Consider the following 16,847-nt stretch of genomic DNA (forward strand, 5'->3'; position numbering starts at 1 on the left):
GTCGCTGCGAGGCTTAATCTGAAACATGAGCCACGGGATTGTGGGAGATCAGAGTTGGGAATGCTTCCAAATGCCGCTAGCCGGCTTATTAATCGCTCCCAATAAAAGTAACTGCCTACGATATCCTCAATCTTGCAGTGCGCTCTTTCTAGGGGCTTTGTGGTGTGAGTCATCAGTTGTCACTGGCATTAACCTCCTTGACCTTTACCTTAGGTTAAAGCAGTTAGCCTGACCTTTTACCTCTCTGTTCGCTGGGAATCGTCGCCAAGAGCTCAGGAAGTGCTTTGAGCTTGAAAGGTGCTACAGAAAAACAGGTCCCATCTCAGTGCTGATGTGGTTCCTTGGGGGATAATGGGGTGTGATGCCTGGAGGATAAAGCGGTTTGCCTGGCCTGGCACAGATCCATGTCTGGCTCTCGGATGGAGTGCAGGGGGAAGTTGAAGAGCATTGGGGAGGGTTTGGCTTTCTCCTTGAAGCAGGAGTGGTGAGTTTCAAAGGCCGCATGGAGCGCATGGTTCATCTCTAGCTTCGCAAACGTGGATGAACACAGACAGCTGGGCATGACAGGAAGCAACACACACTTACCTAAAGCTTGAAGCATGCAGAATACACCAGGCAATATCAGAACAGGGTATCTATAGGGGTGGAGGACAAGTTGTTATCTCTGGTTTCGTGAGAACTGGACTGAATGCCTCATGCCTATGCTAAAGCATGTGCTTATTTATTCATTTTGAGGTCACTTCATAGCTAGCATTTGACAATTGGGGTAAAGACAAAAAAATGTACAAGAAACATCACATATATGCCAATCTATTCAGGGCTGAGGTCAAAGGTCACAGCCTTGCTGACGATGCAGACAACTCCATGTATACTAGAGTCTCTGTGTGATTCTGACCAGCAGAAAGGGAAAGTCACAAGGCTATTTCAGGCTCTGCGTAAGGAGTGAAAACCCCACTGCAAACTTAGACTAACAGTATAAAGTTGTTGGATCTCACACTTTAGCAGAAGCCACATCTGTTTTCAGCCGTGAAGAAGTGCTAAAGTGTTGATGGACTGTGGAGGGATATAGTCTGTTAAAATGGGATTAACAGAACTGTATAGGTTGAATACAGCAGAAATGTTTGTACACTCATTGTGAAATTGTCATGAGCTTTTCACCATATTATTATACAGCAATTAGTTCCAGTCCACTAATATGTTTGTATCACTGCTTCTCTGTGTTTGCTACAGAGTATTAGCAAAAGTACTTTTGTTGGCGGCGCAAAAATAAACATGGCCAGCCATATTGTGAATGAAATGTCAGTCACCTTATATTAATTTGTTCATAAACTTGTTCTTGTTCAAACGTTTGGTGTCAGTAAGATAAAAAAAAAAAAAATCAGCAAGGCGGCATTCTAAAGGATCGTGTGACACTGAAGACTGGAGTAATGGATGCTGAAAAAAATATAATTTCAATATCATTATTTTATAGTACTGTATATATATTTTAAAAATACATTCGAATAAATATATTCAAATAGCTATTTTAAATTGTAGTTTTCACAATATTATGTTTTTCCTGCATTTTAAAGAAATACAGCCTTGAATAGATTAAAAATGAAGAACATCACAAGCAAGCACCCGAATCACAGCCGTTCAGTGCACAATTGCTCTCTTGTTTGTATTCTTACTGCTTAATTAGAAATGTTATTAGGAATGACACCATGATGGAAAATGTGTGTCAAATTTCCATCATATATTTAGCAAATGGTCAACTGGCTATTCAAAAGAGTTTATAATCAGCATTGTGCTACAAATATTTACTCAATACTCCATGCTGTAATCATCTGATGGACTTCGGATAAATAATGCATATTTAAATGATAGAATTAAGGAGAATCTGACTTTTGCTGCATTTAAATATTTACATTCCAGGTCTCATGTGTAAGAACTGGGCGCTATGAACTGCTGGCATGAGCAACGGCGTGATGGAAAAAGCAGCCACCTCTCTGCTCCTGCTGGATAACCTCCTAGCCCAAAATATTCTCCTTGCCTCTCTTTTTTTTCCTCGTCCTCTTCGTGGAGGCATTTTGCACACCTCTGTGACACTCTACCTGCAAAGAGTGGAATTTGAATGTCAGCACAATGGAATTAGAATAAATGGAGAATATCAGAATATGGGAATGTGAACACATGAGCTTCAGTCTGGTGGAAGCAAAGACGTTATCATCAAATTCTTTCCTCATTGTTTCAAGATGGTATTGGAGCTTGGTGTTTTTCGCATGGCTGATTGGCTGATGTTTAAGCATGTCTTTAAATATTACCCAAGATTCTGGCACTCTCTATTTCATAAATGTTTTTGACTCAGGAACGACCTCTGTTTGTATATCCACAACTTAATTTTCTCAATTACCCATCATGCTCTTAAAGAAATGCAATTTAAATTTGGAGGATGTCCACTAGGGGACTTAAGCTTTAAATGATATCAAGACGCAAATGTGCGTAGAAGTGGCACCGAAGCCAAATCAGGCAATCTGCGGGGCCTGTGAGCGTACACGCGGCAGTCAAACCGCTGGCCTAATTACTTAATTGGCCTTTCTAATGACTAAATTGCCCCCTGCTGTCCAGGACCACTTAGACAATTATGTATTGGCCTGAAAAGGAGGCTTGCTCTGGAAATCGCTGAAGTGGAAAAGCCAAGCCATGGATACCGTGAATGTTTACTTTCATCAAATAGGAGGTAGTTACCTACATCAAAGTGCCATCTTTCTCCAAAGCGTGGCACACACACAGCGAGGAAGCAGTGGTCAGCAAGGCCAACTCTGTGTCTGTGCTGAGGGTGCGCCCTTCCTCGCAGAGGTAATTATCCATGAAGTACACACTGGAGTTTGTGTCCCACAAACATCCTGTCCTGTGGCTTTTTCTGCTTTCTGTCAAGTTGAGAATAGAAGCGGATAATGTTAATGCGTAAAATGAATTTTGACTCAATAGCAAAAGATGTGTGTCTGCGAGTGTATACTACAGTTCAATATGTTTCGTTTTGGTAAGATTGCTATTATGTGCTTGATAGAAGTCTATTAAAGGGGTCATGAATTGAGAAATCAAATTTCCTTTCCTCGACATATAAGGTCATTGTGCTATAGAAACATCCTGTAAGTTTTAGAACTCAAAATTTAGTCCAAAAACCCAAAAGTCCTAAATCCAAGCTTAGAAAATGACTCGTTTGGAATTTGGTCACATTATGACGTAATAGTGTGACGAAAGACTGCCTCAGCAGAATAAAAACAACGCCTACTTCTACATCAACGTATCTTTTGCCCGGCCCACTGGCGCGTTAGTGAGTAAGAGAGAAAAAAGAGGTACAGAATCCTAATGCAAAGAGTACATTTCATTGTGATTCTTAGGTAAATCAGTTGTAATTTCGGCGCAAGCTTTGCAAACAGACTTTCACTGTAAGAAATGGACCCGACAACAATGTCACAACATATAAGTAACCATGTTCATTCTAATGCCTGATCTGTGATTTCTGATATTTAATGATTCATGCAGTCAGACGTTCTTTGTCTCAAAATCAGTTATTTCTGCCGCTAATTATTGTTGTTAGTGATCCATGAAACATCTCAGTGACTGAATGAATGGCCTGAATGAAAGTCTGTTGTGCTACAGTATTCCAGCGCTAATGAATTCTGCACATTGGGGATAGATCGTGCTATGAGCTCCCAACAGCTGGGAATGCACAAGACAGAGTGCTATTCCACACAGCTGTGATCCCAGCGCCAAGATCCACCTTTCTTTTCCTTTCTCTTCATCTTCTTCACTGCATTCCTCCTTGAGAATGGAACAGTCATTTCATTTTTTTTTTTAATGGCCTCACGTCACGCGAAAGGTCGCCCACCGGCTGTCTTACCTATCAGTGAGAACAAGGTCTATTTTACAAAAGCAAAAAACAACAACAACAAAAACACACACATATACACACAAATACAACCAATGGGTGTAACAGAGTTAAATCAGATAACACACTACAAACACCATTCAAACGGTCAACAGATAAAAAGGTTTGGAGAGTGTTCCCTCTTCATAGGAAAGATTTCTGAGGCGACTGACCACAAGCATGGCACCCTTTCAGAAATATGAGGAAACTTTTCAGCAGTGCTTTTGTTAGTGGAACAAAGAAGATTGAAATGAGACTGAAACAATTTTGTCATGTACACACACAGACACAAAACTAGAGGAAATCCACTTGTGTGGTCGACTTCATCACATTTAAAAATTACATGAACTGAAAGACACTATGAGAAATTGAACATTATACTTTATACAAAATTCAGCTTTGCCATCACAGGTATAAATTACTTTATAAATTAAACAGTTACTTTTTCTAAGCAAATTTCATCAGGCTTGGTGAGCATATAAGACGTCTTTTGTTCAAATTACACTACATTAAATGGTAGTGTTTGTGTGCGTGTTATATATGTATTATCACATTTCAACCTCATCCAATAAATCTTAATAGATAAAAAACAAGTCCTACCTTACATTATTTGAATATAATATGTAATAATTATTGAATATAATAATTTTAAGTTCAGAGTATTCAGTTTCAGGAGTCTGTCATCACAGAAGGTAAATGTATTTTGAAAACTCTTACATCCAGAGATCCTCCATGCTTGGTTCTATGGTCTTTTTCTGAATCTTATCAGGTCCAAAGCACACATGGGCAGCCTCTCGGTGACCTCTGCCCTAACACGATCCATACTCTCCCTAAACACTCCTCTGGGTCCTGCCCGTACATGTTAGCACAAACCCCACGAGATGAGTAAAGATGGGAATAGGGCTACTTCTGTGACCCCTGGACAAGCAGGCACGTGCATGCAGAGTAAGAATCACTTCCCTAATCACAATATTTATGATCCTTATGGACAGTTTTGAACCATACAGCTTCTGTCAGGCCGCTATTGTTTGAACAGATGCTGCTAGCCACTGACTAAAACATCTCTCTTCTTCTTTTATCATTTCTACCTCCGCCTCAGACAAAGTTTTCATAGCTCGCCCCCACCGGGTCGGGACTGATGTGAATAACGCCCGCTGGATCGTTTGAAATGCGGCTCCTCTCGTAAAGTTTTACAGGCGTGCACATAAATCCTCCGATTCCCTGTCAACCTCTTCCCCTCGAAACCTCACTTTGTCACTGTAACCTCTGCAGGCTCAGAGTCTGAACAACCCCTGGTCTTCAGCGCCTGAGGGGTGCAGACAGGCTTCAGTGATATTAACAAGGTCTCATACTCAGATGCAAAGTTATCACCATTCTGCTCTTTAGAGAGGCATGACGGGAAAGATTGTATGGAACAGTCCATTTTTTATGCTTTTAAAAGTCTCTTATGCTCAACAAGCCTGCATTTATTTAATAAAAAATACAGTAAAAATAGTAATATTGTCAAATATTTTTTTATATATATATATTTATTTATTTTTGAACATTGATGTAGTCATTGACATTTATAAAACTTGGTCAGTTTTAATGAATAATTGTGTATTTTTTATTAGTTTGGCACTCCGGTTCCTCTGTACCTGCTCCCTTCCCAGTTCCACTGTTCCATTGCATAACATTCCATCCATTTTTTTAATGAGATCAGAATGAGATCAGGCAAATTCAGTCCCAATTCATCAATAAAACAGGGATGTGATGCAGTGCTAAATGTTTGTGGCTGTTTATATATAGCTACATGATTTAAAAAAATTTAAAAAGTATATATATATACTGTAGCTACACGGGGAAGCAAGTACAGTACTTGGTTATGGCATTTAGAGGGCTTCCCCCCCAGTCCATCTATGACGACAGCAGATCGGTCCAGATTAGCACAATATTAGGTTTCTGCACTGCGCTAATACTGGTTTAGAGCCAGTGACATCAAAGGGGAAACAGTGACACATATCTGTTACTGACAGATCATCACCCAGTCTCATTTTATCCCATCTCCTTTATTCTATAAATCTTATAAACCCATCCCTGCTCTCACTCTCACCCCTATAACCTCATTAAGTGCTCCCTACAAAACATTAAAAATGTAATTCCGTCTTCATTTAAAGTTTAGAAACATGACACATTTTTTATGTTTTTAAAAGTAGTCTCGTATGCTCAACAAGGCTGCATTTATTTAATCAAAAATACAGTGAAAATAGTAATATTGTAAAAATGTATTACAATTTTCAATTTGAAAATATTTTAAATGCAATTTCTTTTACTGCATGGAAAACATGTAAATTGCATCTTTGGACATTGATGTAATCATTGACATTTATAAAACTTAGTCAGTTTTAATTAATCATTTAATATTTTTCATTAGTTTGGCACTCCTGTTCCTCTGTATCTGCTCCCTTCCCAGTTCCACTGTTTGGACAGAAAGCAGTTTTGACATTCTGCTAAAAATCTTGGATGAAAGTTACATGAGTTTACAAGGACATGAAAGTGATTAAATGATACCAGAATTTACTTTTTTGGGTGCCTATCCCCTTAATGTCCTGACCTTGCTGAAGGTTTTTAGGTCTGTCTTTGGTTGATAATTTTCCTTTGCCTACATTCCTTACAATGCACAACACTGTCCAACCTTCAGGCTTGTCCTTGAGTTAAATACTTGAGTGTTTTTACAATCTTTTTTTCCAGAAACAATATACGTTTGATTCAGCCTACAGAGAGATTCTGGTTAGCCACTCAATGCTGCATTGTTTAAGTCACGTTGTAGAGTTGGGACATGGTGTTGTTTTCTATCACGGTTGTCTGCTGGTTGAACTTTCAACATTCGGATGGTCTTGTTTTGCGCATGTAAAAACAGACTGATTGAAAGAATTGATGTTTTGTCTTTTTCCCTATTTATGGCCAAGAAAAGTGATTTTTTGGCGTATCGTTCTTCTCATCTTCCCTGTTTTTCCTCCGCCTCAGATCTCGCTCAATTTCACCTGCCATTTAATGTTCCGATTCCTGTTCTCCACCTCTCTCCTTTCTCAGCTTTCCCTCTGCACCCACTGGAACAGCTTATATGTAATATCAAACACATGGCAACGTTTATAGAAGGCAAATGAGTTGAGAAATCAAATTTGCTTAACGATTCCAGCTTTGGTTCCTCAGGAACCAGTTACCAAGGGAGATGATGATGGGCATCTGAAATTACACCCTCCAGACAGAAAAACAGGAAGACAGGAGGAGAGAGAGAACGAGTGAGAGAAATCTCAGCTTTTCAGAGTCAAAGTGAGAGAGGACAAGTTTTTTTGGGCCTGATGTGCATTACCCAATGTGGAGAGACCTTAAAAAACTTTAATAAAAAAAAATAAAAAAAGCTGAAATAAAATAAAATATAAATATTAGATGACAAACTAAGACTTAAAAAACCCTAGAAATGTTACCTTGGCAATTAACTGAAATAAAAATTGTATACATTTAAAAAACTAAATTTGTAAAATAAAAACTGAAGTAAATATAAATAAAGCTAAATAGACATAGCCTATTTTAAACATAAATATTTTAAAAAAATGTAAATACAGAAAAATGAAAAATGAACATTTAAAAAATACATGCAAATACCAAATATGATTAAATACTATAACAGTATATAAATGATCCTAAAGAAAGAAGTAAAGAAAAGAAAAGAAAGGAAAGGAAAATAAAGGGGAAAAAACTCCTTAATACACCATGATTTTATAAATACAGCTTAATTGTGTTTATAACTTTTAAATGGATATTTGAAGCAACGTCAGCGATGAATGAAAATGAGAAAAAAAACATAACGATTGGTAACGGGAATAATACGGTACCATCTCACATTCTTTCTTCTAAGAGCTGGACACCAAGAAAAAGAGAAAGGGGGGTTCGGGTGGGAGTGAACATGCAGGCCTATTCAGATAGCATAGTTTGGTTTGGCAGCGAAAAGCCTGTGTGTAAGCAGTCTGGGTAATTGGTTTCTGATGCCCTTGTCAGTTTTCGGCCAGACCACCTGCCCAAGGGAGGAGGTTGAGCGAGCGAGAGAAAAAGAGACTTGCACTACAGCATCTCTATCCCACCCATCAAGCTCTTAACCCCTCCCTGACTTTCCAAAATGCCCCCAATTCAGCCCGCGCTGCTACACTGGATCATTCACAGGGCCCATGTGCAGTGTATTTGATTATGATGATGGTCAGATGGGCATCGCAGTATGAGAACAGCTCCTGCGAGGCTTGATCGTCCCCCAAGCAGGGTGCCAGCGGATATGTGCACCACAAGGCAACTGTACAGAACCTCTAATGTGAAAAATATGGCTTCAGGCACTCGTCCGTGCCAGAGAGCGCTTTTCCGTGGCTTGCCATGATATTCGATCGACATGCATTAGCAAATCCTTTCGTTTTTCGAACGCATAAATCACGTTTCTCTGTTCCGGCTCTCATAGGTAACAGTCATAACAGCCATTTCTCTGTGTTTTAAACAAAAAAAAGCTGCATGAGAGTCTTTATCTGCCGTGTCTGAGCGGCTTTGAGCACCGGTCTAGGGAGACCGAACGCTGTTGGCGTGCCAAAAGCTAAGGGAGATGGAGAAAATAAATGAGTGAGAGAATAACGGACACCTTCCAGACGTAGCTCAGCTATTATGCCGGCCAATTCAAGCACATGGCTGCGGTGTGAATGGCTTTTTAATGCCTGCTAACAGGAGAGGTATTTAGCACGATGGAGAACTGGAGATGGGAAGAGAGTGTCGACAGAGCGGTGGAAGGGTGTTTCCAACCATCCACGACTGAGCCGAACACGTCAGCTTTCCTTGGTGTCCACTAATCCTGAATTTTACCACCATCAACGCTGGTTGGATTCAGTTAGATCTACACATAAAGGCAGCCAAAAATGACTTAAAGGTTTAAAAAACATCTTGGAGAGGCTCAATTAATGGTATAATGTGTTTTTGCTGGAATAATGCTGAGAGAAATTAGCTGAGAGTTAAAAAACACGAGTGTGGAGAAGTATTGGGACATTGTTGTGATTCCTGGGAGTCTGTTATTACAGCACCACGTTCGGCCCACCAGCTGAAGCAATTACAGATTTTCAGGCTTTTCAGCCCAAGATTTACATATTTCAGCACCTTTGACTTCAGCCCTGAGATGACCTCTGTGTCTCCACAGCTTTGAATGGCAGTTATACCACTCAGCATGCACAAATGTTTCCTGTGTTTGTATATCTGTGTGCTTAAGACACTCTCTGTGTCAGCTGGCCTGTATACAGCCACGACTGCTGTAAATTCCCCAACAAATTCCTAAAAACGGGTCAGAGGAGGGTGAAACAGGTCACTACGGAGAAGATAAGGTATACGATTGACTACACTTTGGAGAGAAGCTAAAGGAATGTTCTTGGTTCAAAATAAGCTAATCTCTATCGACAGCATTGCTGTCATGCTGTTGACTAACACAAAAAAATATTTGGACCCGTCCCTCAGTAACTAAAAATCATTTTACGGTACTCACAATAGAAGTCTAAGGTGGAAGGCTTTCCGCTAGGATAAATGTTAAAAAAAACTCTAAAGTATAGCCCCAAAACAAACATTATGTGTGTTAATGCGTATAAATTGTGCATTAGGGGACTAATATGCACCCTTAAAGTGTAGTTAAGTTATAAAGCTGTACCTTTTGAGGGTGCTGCCCCAAGTTTTGCACATGGTTTTTGGATACTACACAAGGAAAGGACTTCCATTGTATATAAATTACCGTAAACATCACAGTTATAAACTAAAATGTTTTTTTTTTTCGTGGTAATTGACAACGTATCACAGGTGCTACTGATAGCTTGTGCTATTGCTTGAGTATTTTGAACACAAAATGTTCCTTTAAATATCACTGGATACGTTCCAGCTCTAAAATCGGATTCATTGAGCCATGTGGATGTGTATTAGCCAAATAACACTTTTGACCCCACGTCAGTTCAAGGTACACTTTATCAGGTATGCACATGGTGTCTCTAGTTTAGTTGTAGTCTTTAAAGCACGACCATTCTTCAGTGGGCTCAAGTAACTAAGAAAGGGGTTAAAAAGAGACCTATATACTAGGGGGTTTCTATGCATGTGTGAGCATTCTCTCCTATAATGTCTTTACCGGCCAAATGCGGACCCCCTCCCACCTTGCGTTCTACAGAAGCCGTGACCTCTCGGTGTAGAGGTCGAGTGTGACAGCGCTCCATATATTGCGAGAAAAGCACACATGAGCTTGTTAACTTACCAAGCCACATGGCCTCCTGCCGCTCACTCTATTTGGAGTGCCATCCGTCTCGGGGGCTGAACGAGCCCCGTTACAGCGTTACAAAGCAGCAACGTTCCCCCCCACCCCACCCTTAGAGCTGTCCAAGGTGAAACAGCCATCCATCAACCTGTAGAATAGAGGCCTGCAGGGGCCCCTCTCGAACCTGCCATGGGCCCTGGCCAAACTCAGGAGGAAACATCCCTCTCCAAACAAGCCCTTCAAGAGGCACCCTGCCCCAAAGGAGAGAGACAAAGAGGGATGAAAGAGATGCAAGGAGTCATTTGAAACACATTATCCATGGAGGAAAAGTAGGAGCTAATGATTTTCCTCTGAGGGTGAACGGGAGATGGTTAGAGCGAGAGAAAAAGAGCACCTTTAGCCGACTGGTCTCTGTAGGACACGTTGCATCCAAGGAAAACGTTCTTGCCTTTTTTGTTTATTATGGTGATAAAATGTTTAATGTGGTGATAGACATCATCAGGACGATCTGATTTTGCATTGAGGCTCTGTCTTTATTGGCTGAGTGTGTGATCTGGGTCAGTTTTAAGGCTGATGTTACTGTGGATTTAATGACTCACAGGGATCTTTTGGTTTAGTCTTAAGTCTCAGAACTCCTAAACACAAATAAATACTCATTATCAGCTCTATTCCCTTAGTATTTCGTTTCAAAGAGTGAAAATTAAAGTAGTGATGCCCTGATAACTTCTGGTTGAAACAATAAGTCAAAATAAATAGACAAGATTAAAATCCTATACTATTTTGTCTAAATAAATTACATTTGAAACGAGTTTATGCATCACAACATTGTAACGTACATTATAAAAATAGATATTCTATTGAGATTTGCTAAATAATACAAATAGTGATTTAAAGCATTAAATTAAGTGAGTGTTAGATAATGGCAAAGGTAATCTAAATAAAAAAATAGGAGAAATGAGCATGCACACTTAAATAACAATAAATACAATAATCTCTAATGTTGTTCGATAACGAATACTGTGGGAACTGCTAAATTCATTTTTTTTATGAATTGCTAAATTTGTTAAACCCTCAGAGTTAAAAGCAGTTAAAAGAGTTTTCAAATATACATAAAATAAGGTTATGAGAAAAAAATGATCTATTTTTATATTCTAGATTTCTAAGCCTTTCAGACTTTCCCATAATCCTCCTCTCTCACTCTCTGTCTGTGAATGGGAGAGTGGAGGGGAAAAGGTCTTCTGAAAGTGGATCCAAACCGCCTGTTAATCAGGATGCCAAGCCTAACAGACACTGACAGCCTTACAGAATGTCTGTATGTGTGTTTTGAAATGGCAGGCTGCCCCGTCAAATCTCCATTTGTTTTTTTCCCCCCACACATTTACTCTGACAAACCACTGTTTGGACTGGTGATCCATGTGTATCTATTGGCTTATTGTCTACAGCAGATACTGTATCGTTGTATCGTATTATGGGAATAGATAACCTCCGCTTGTACATGGGAAAACGGTTTAGAGTCCAGCATTGACATACATTACACATGCTCTGATTCCAAACCCCACGATTCACTTTCACTCACGGATGAGAAGCAGATGAGAGCGGGTGAAAATGGAGAGAGAGAGAGAGACAGGGAGAGATAAAGGTAAGGGAGGTCAGAGCGGGGTTTAGGAAACAGACAGTCACCCCCGGATGAAAGGAATCCACAATCCTCTTCAATGATAACCATGTGTCCCGGTCCCTGCTCTGGTCGGAGGAAGAAACACATCAGCGATGACCAAAACCAAAACCAAGTGAGCTTCCTAACTAGACAGCATTTGTAGACATCATTGTTGCTCTACAAGCACGTTACAGTCTGCTAGTCTTCTCTTATTAAAAAAGTAGATTTATATTTTAATTCTAGATATACTTTTATTTATTGCTTTTGTGTAATTCTCTGTGTCTTGTTCTGCACAAGTGTTGATCTCAGTGTCCTGCAGTCTGAACCTCGCAACAAGCATTTTGATACCCTGTGAACCCTACGCTGTGAAAATAATAAATGATGTGCTTCTGATGTGAGGGTTGTTGCAAAAGGCAAGAAGCCTAATTACGTTGCCTACTAAAATATATTCCATGGCATACTCTTAGAAGAAAAAGCAATCCTAGAATGTGTTGCGTTGGGCTCATAAAAAAGAAAATCCAATATGGCAGATGAGTTGAGAGGAAAGTCCATAAACAAACTTATATTTCACTCAAAACTAAAAAGTATCAATAAAAGAGATAAATCTAATTTATTCAAAAATTATTATTTATCCAGCATAAATGTGTGTTATTTATTTTATATTAATATACATATACGTTTTATGTAATGTGCTATTTTTTCAAATGTACATATGTAAAGTATCAATAAAATAGCTGAATCGAATTTATTAATCTAATCTTATGTTTTACTCATTATTTATGTGGGCCATTTATTTTATATCAATATATTATTTTCATATAATTGAAACAAACTAAACAAACATATAATTGAAACAATTAGTTTGGTCAATAAAATGGGCAATTTATATATTCACCCCACTTCAAATCACCCCACCCAAATACAGTGAGAATCATGAAATGTCTCCTAAATAGGTGAGATACTAAAATGGTATAATAATTCAAACGTAATGTTATTCTTTATAAAACCCAAGCCCAAGCCCCGTCTGCCAAACCAGCAGCATATCTCAGCTTTACAGTATATGCCTAAGCTGTTTGATCCAGTTCTGTGTTCTAGGTGTGTGGGTTCAGTCACCACACTGTGGAAAGCTGTCTTGAGTTTGTTTAAATGTACAGACAGAGAAGTAATGTCTAAATGTTCTCTGAAAATGGTGTTCAAGGCTACCTTTGAAGCTGTGCTTTGACTCACGGGCACCGCTGGACTGCCCACAAACCGGACTTTATTATGTGTGTGTTGTGGTCTGTCTAATTGACACCTTTAAATGTCCCCTGCAGCCTTCAGCCGTGTGTGTGTGTGTGTGTGTGTGTGTGTGTGTGTGTGTGTGCGCGTGCTCTGGGTCTGGTGTGACCTGAAATAACCCAAAGAGCTCATCTTCTCTTCTCAAGGATTCTGGTTTCACACTGTTTGTGGGGTGAACAACTCACTGCCTGTAATCTACGTGGAAAGGCCTTGAAAATGAAGCATTTCCTCACACAGCCAAGAGTATGAGTGTGTCTGTGTTTGCGGTGAACTGAGACTTATTTTTGCTGAAATAGTTCTTCTCGTTCTGCCATTTCGAATAAATAAAAGGCACTGATGTATGCGCACACAGTGATTAAAATGTGGTTGGTTTGTGTCTAGGAGGCACAGCACACCACACACACACGCCAAAAGATACCAAAACCACAACCACTCACCCGGGGGATCTGTTACTAAATGAAACAAGAGCAGTGGCTCGACTGAAAGATGAGAGCTGCTATCGCTCTCTTCTGAAACACATAAACAAAAAACACATTCCTCGTAACTTAAGTGCTTCTGACAGAGTTTAATCTGAGATGTCTGTCAAGGATTTTGATAGAAATATGGCAGAACACAGGAATCAAGACTTTAACTGTATGAGTCCAAGTCCAATGTCTAATTCAATTCTAATATTAATAAAAAAATAAAAAAAGATTCATGAGAAATGACTGGGTCCTGAGGTTTGGGTGAAAGTCATACACACTGACATACTGTAGACACTCAGGTAGAGGCTTTGCCACTGTCAAAGTCATTCATATTCACTCACTCACTAATAATTGCCTTCGAGTGTTCTTGCTTATGTCGACAGGAAAGCTTCTCACACAAAATTTCAACAAGAGTCAGAACATGAATTTCACAACAATGTTAAAGATGCATTCTCTGCAGTCATACCATAAATATTGCCATTGACTTAATGTTTATTCAGAGCCTATCCCAGATTAAGTTATATATACACATAACAACATACATACACAGTATAACCTCAAATTGTAAGATTCCCATTATTTGATCAAAAATACAAAAGTAATATTCTAAAATATTATTACAATTTTAAATAACTTTTATTTTATTTGAATAGAATAGTTATTTTAGTATATTTAAAAAATAACTTTCTAAATAACTCGGCCAATCTGAGTGTCTCAGTGTCGATATGGCATTTAAAACTGGACTACAATAAGTCACTTAAAAAATTATTTACTCCAGGCTCATATTGCAAACCGGAAAACTTTAGCTCATGAATATTAATTACAGTAGGTGACTTTTCTTTCAGTACTTTTCATAGCGTTCATTGCAGCATATCATGAATTGCCGAAACATTAGGAACTTTCTCATTTCTATTCCCCCCATGCAGTCATAATGGTTGCTACATCCGCATATCCCCTCACACACATGTGCACACCTCACACAGCTGCAAAAGACTCTGCCTGGTCCCCTAAAGACTTAATCAGCACCATCTATTACAGAAACAGGAGACTTTAAACCAGCTTTACCCAGCACAAAGTCCTCGGCTCCCGAACAGAGCGGCCCCTTTCAAATTTATGAACCAAAATTACAGAGGTAAAGTAAGAGAAAGTCAGAGTGAGAGGGAAAGAATAGTAGTTGAGAGTCCAATAAAAGAGCTCCATTGTATGCATTCCCATGAGGCCTCAGTACAGCCCTAATGTGATGGGAGGCCGTGTTGTCCAGAGCAGGAAAAGGACGACTCATTGAATTAAATCAGCTGAGATCAGCCTGGCGGCACCGCTGGATTTACTGCTCACAGCTGGTCCAGCAGAAGGAACGTTTAGGGCTACCACAAAATTACCCTCTTCCTCACCTGCTCCATCACAACTTATCAAACTTCATTAACAAGATTGATTCACATTAATGGCACTATGGATTAATCAATCTGTGACTGTTCAAATGTTTTCAAGATTAAAAGGCTGTTTAAAAGTCTGATCACGCTTAGAATTAGTGGTGCTTGCTAAGACAACCATCATTACTATTGCTCACACTTAAGGTTTGGGATTTGGACAAATCTTTGGCATGTAGTTTGACCTGCTCGCATACGGACATGAATGATACCTCAAATCATGTGGTTTGTTGAAGAGCGGTGTGCTGTTACTTTTCTAAGAAATCAGATTTACGATTTTGCGTGATGGACAATCAAATGGGTGGAAAAATCCCCCAGACTTACTTGATGGAAGGGCCCGAGCCATATTTAGGGTCCATTATATCATAGAGACTTGGGGGTGAAATCTTTTGACTTAAGCCAGTAACCAATTACCTAGAGGCAACACAGCAATCACACAGCAACTCAAAATAAGCAGTAAGCACCACTCATTATTTAAAAGAAATTTTAAAAAAAATCTATTATTTATTTGCAAAAAGTGCATGATTTAAGAAATAAATTCAAATTATTGTTTTCCTGCATCTGTCATCTATATGTTTTTAAAAGCACTAGTAATTTTTTGGTGTATCACACTAGAAATATATATATTATATATATATATATATATACTCTGGTGAGTCGTGACTGTGTGTGCGTTGCCATGGAGTCCGTTTGAGCTGTAATTCTTTGGTTTTATTGGTTAAAATATGGTGCAAAACTTTCCCTCTCCCTGCTGTTCCATTACCATCAGCACTTTTTTCCCAGGGTTTTGCCACAAATGTGAGAAAGCACAGGTGTGTGGAGTGTTTTTGTATGCTCTTTGTAGTACAAATGACTATCAATCAAAGTTAGCTTACATTTATCAGATTTTTTTTATTTATATGACACAACCTTTGTGTGTGTATGCTCGCAAAATAGGTTTTTGGTTTCCAAGGGTTCAGTTGGCTGAGGCAGAGATTAGTTTGTGATTGGTCGCTGGCAGGAGCTGGAAGACAGGATTGTTTTTGATTGGTTGCTGGCCCATCATGTGCACAAGACAAAAAAACAACCCTTATTTTTAGTTAGTAATACTAGGAAACCAAATCCCAGATCTCTGCTTTTCCTAATGCTGCACATTATTAAAGGATCTAATGAAATAATAAAATGTTTGTTTTTCAAAGCAAAGAGCCACAAAGGAAACACACACACACACACACACACACACACACACACACACACACACACACACACACACACACACACACACACACACAAACAGATACAGAATGTAGTAAACCAAATGCTGTTGTAATTTTAGCAAAAGACCTAAGTTTGCCAAATGCATTCTACTACTGGAAGGCAAACAAACAGACAGACACGTACACACAAACCACCATAAAACACACACACACAACTACAAACGCACAACACAACAATAAAACATTCAGGGAAAACAACTACAGCTGTAAATATATAAGAGGAATGAAATCAGCTCTGAGCTGTTGGACTGCCCAGAACTAAATACATCATATGAATGATATGAAAGCTGCTAATTATGCTGGAAAACACCTATAAAGTTCAGCTAGAATTACAGGCACGCACGAAACCGTGTACAGTTTACATGACCACCACAACTAATGCTTTTGCATTAAAACAGTTAATCTAAAATGAAAATCTGTCACACAGTACTATTTGGTTGGTAAAGTTTTTGAAAGAAGTCACTTATGCTAACCAAGGCTGCATTTATTTGATCAAAAATACAGTAAATTTATTGTGAAATATTTCAATTTAAAAACATTTTCAGCATCATTACTCCAGTCTTCAG

The 16,847-nt window shown here is 39.0% G+C and overlaps 1 protein-coding gene and 1 long non-coding RNA gene across 7 annotated transcripts in view; one reads left to right on the forward strand and one right to left on the reverse strand.

Moving 5' to 3' along the window:
• The window catches only part of LOC307011364, a 99,401-nt gene that overhangs the window by 11,214 nt on the left and 71,340 nt on the right, over positions 1 to 16,847 (reverse strand). For 3 of the 5 annotated variants that reach the window (XR_013800407.1, XR_013800410.1, XR_013800411.1), the window contains 2 exons: positions 2,728 to 2,909; positions 1,985 to 2,089 (listed from right to left, as the gene is read on the reverse strand). This is a non-coding gene — a long non-coding RNA (uncharacterized lncRNA). Of the gene's footprint in view, positions 1 to 1,907; positions 2,094 to 2,727; positions 2,910 to 16,847 lie in introns of all 5 variants that reach the window. The other 2 variants (XR_013800408.1, XR_013800409.1) reach the window with 2 other exon arrangements.
• Positions 1 to 16,847, forward strand: part of trabd2b (TraB domain containing 2B) — a 46,943-nt gene that overhangs the window by 5,476 nt on the left and 24,620 nt on the right. The gene's annotated exons all lie outside the window — the stretch shown is intronic.

This window comes from Phoxinus phoxinus (genome assembly GCF_949152265.1).
Source record: "Phoxinus phoxinus genome assembly, chromosome: 15".
NCBI lineage: Eukaryota > Metazoa > Chordata > Actinopteri > Cypriniformes > Leuciscidae > Phoxinus > Phoxinus phoxinus.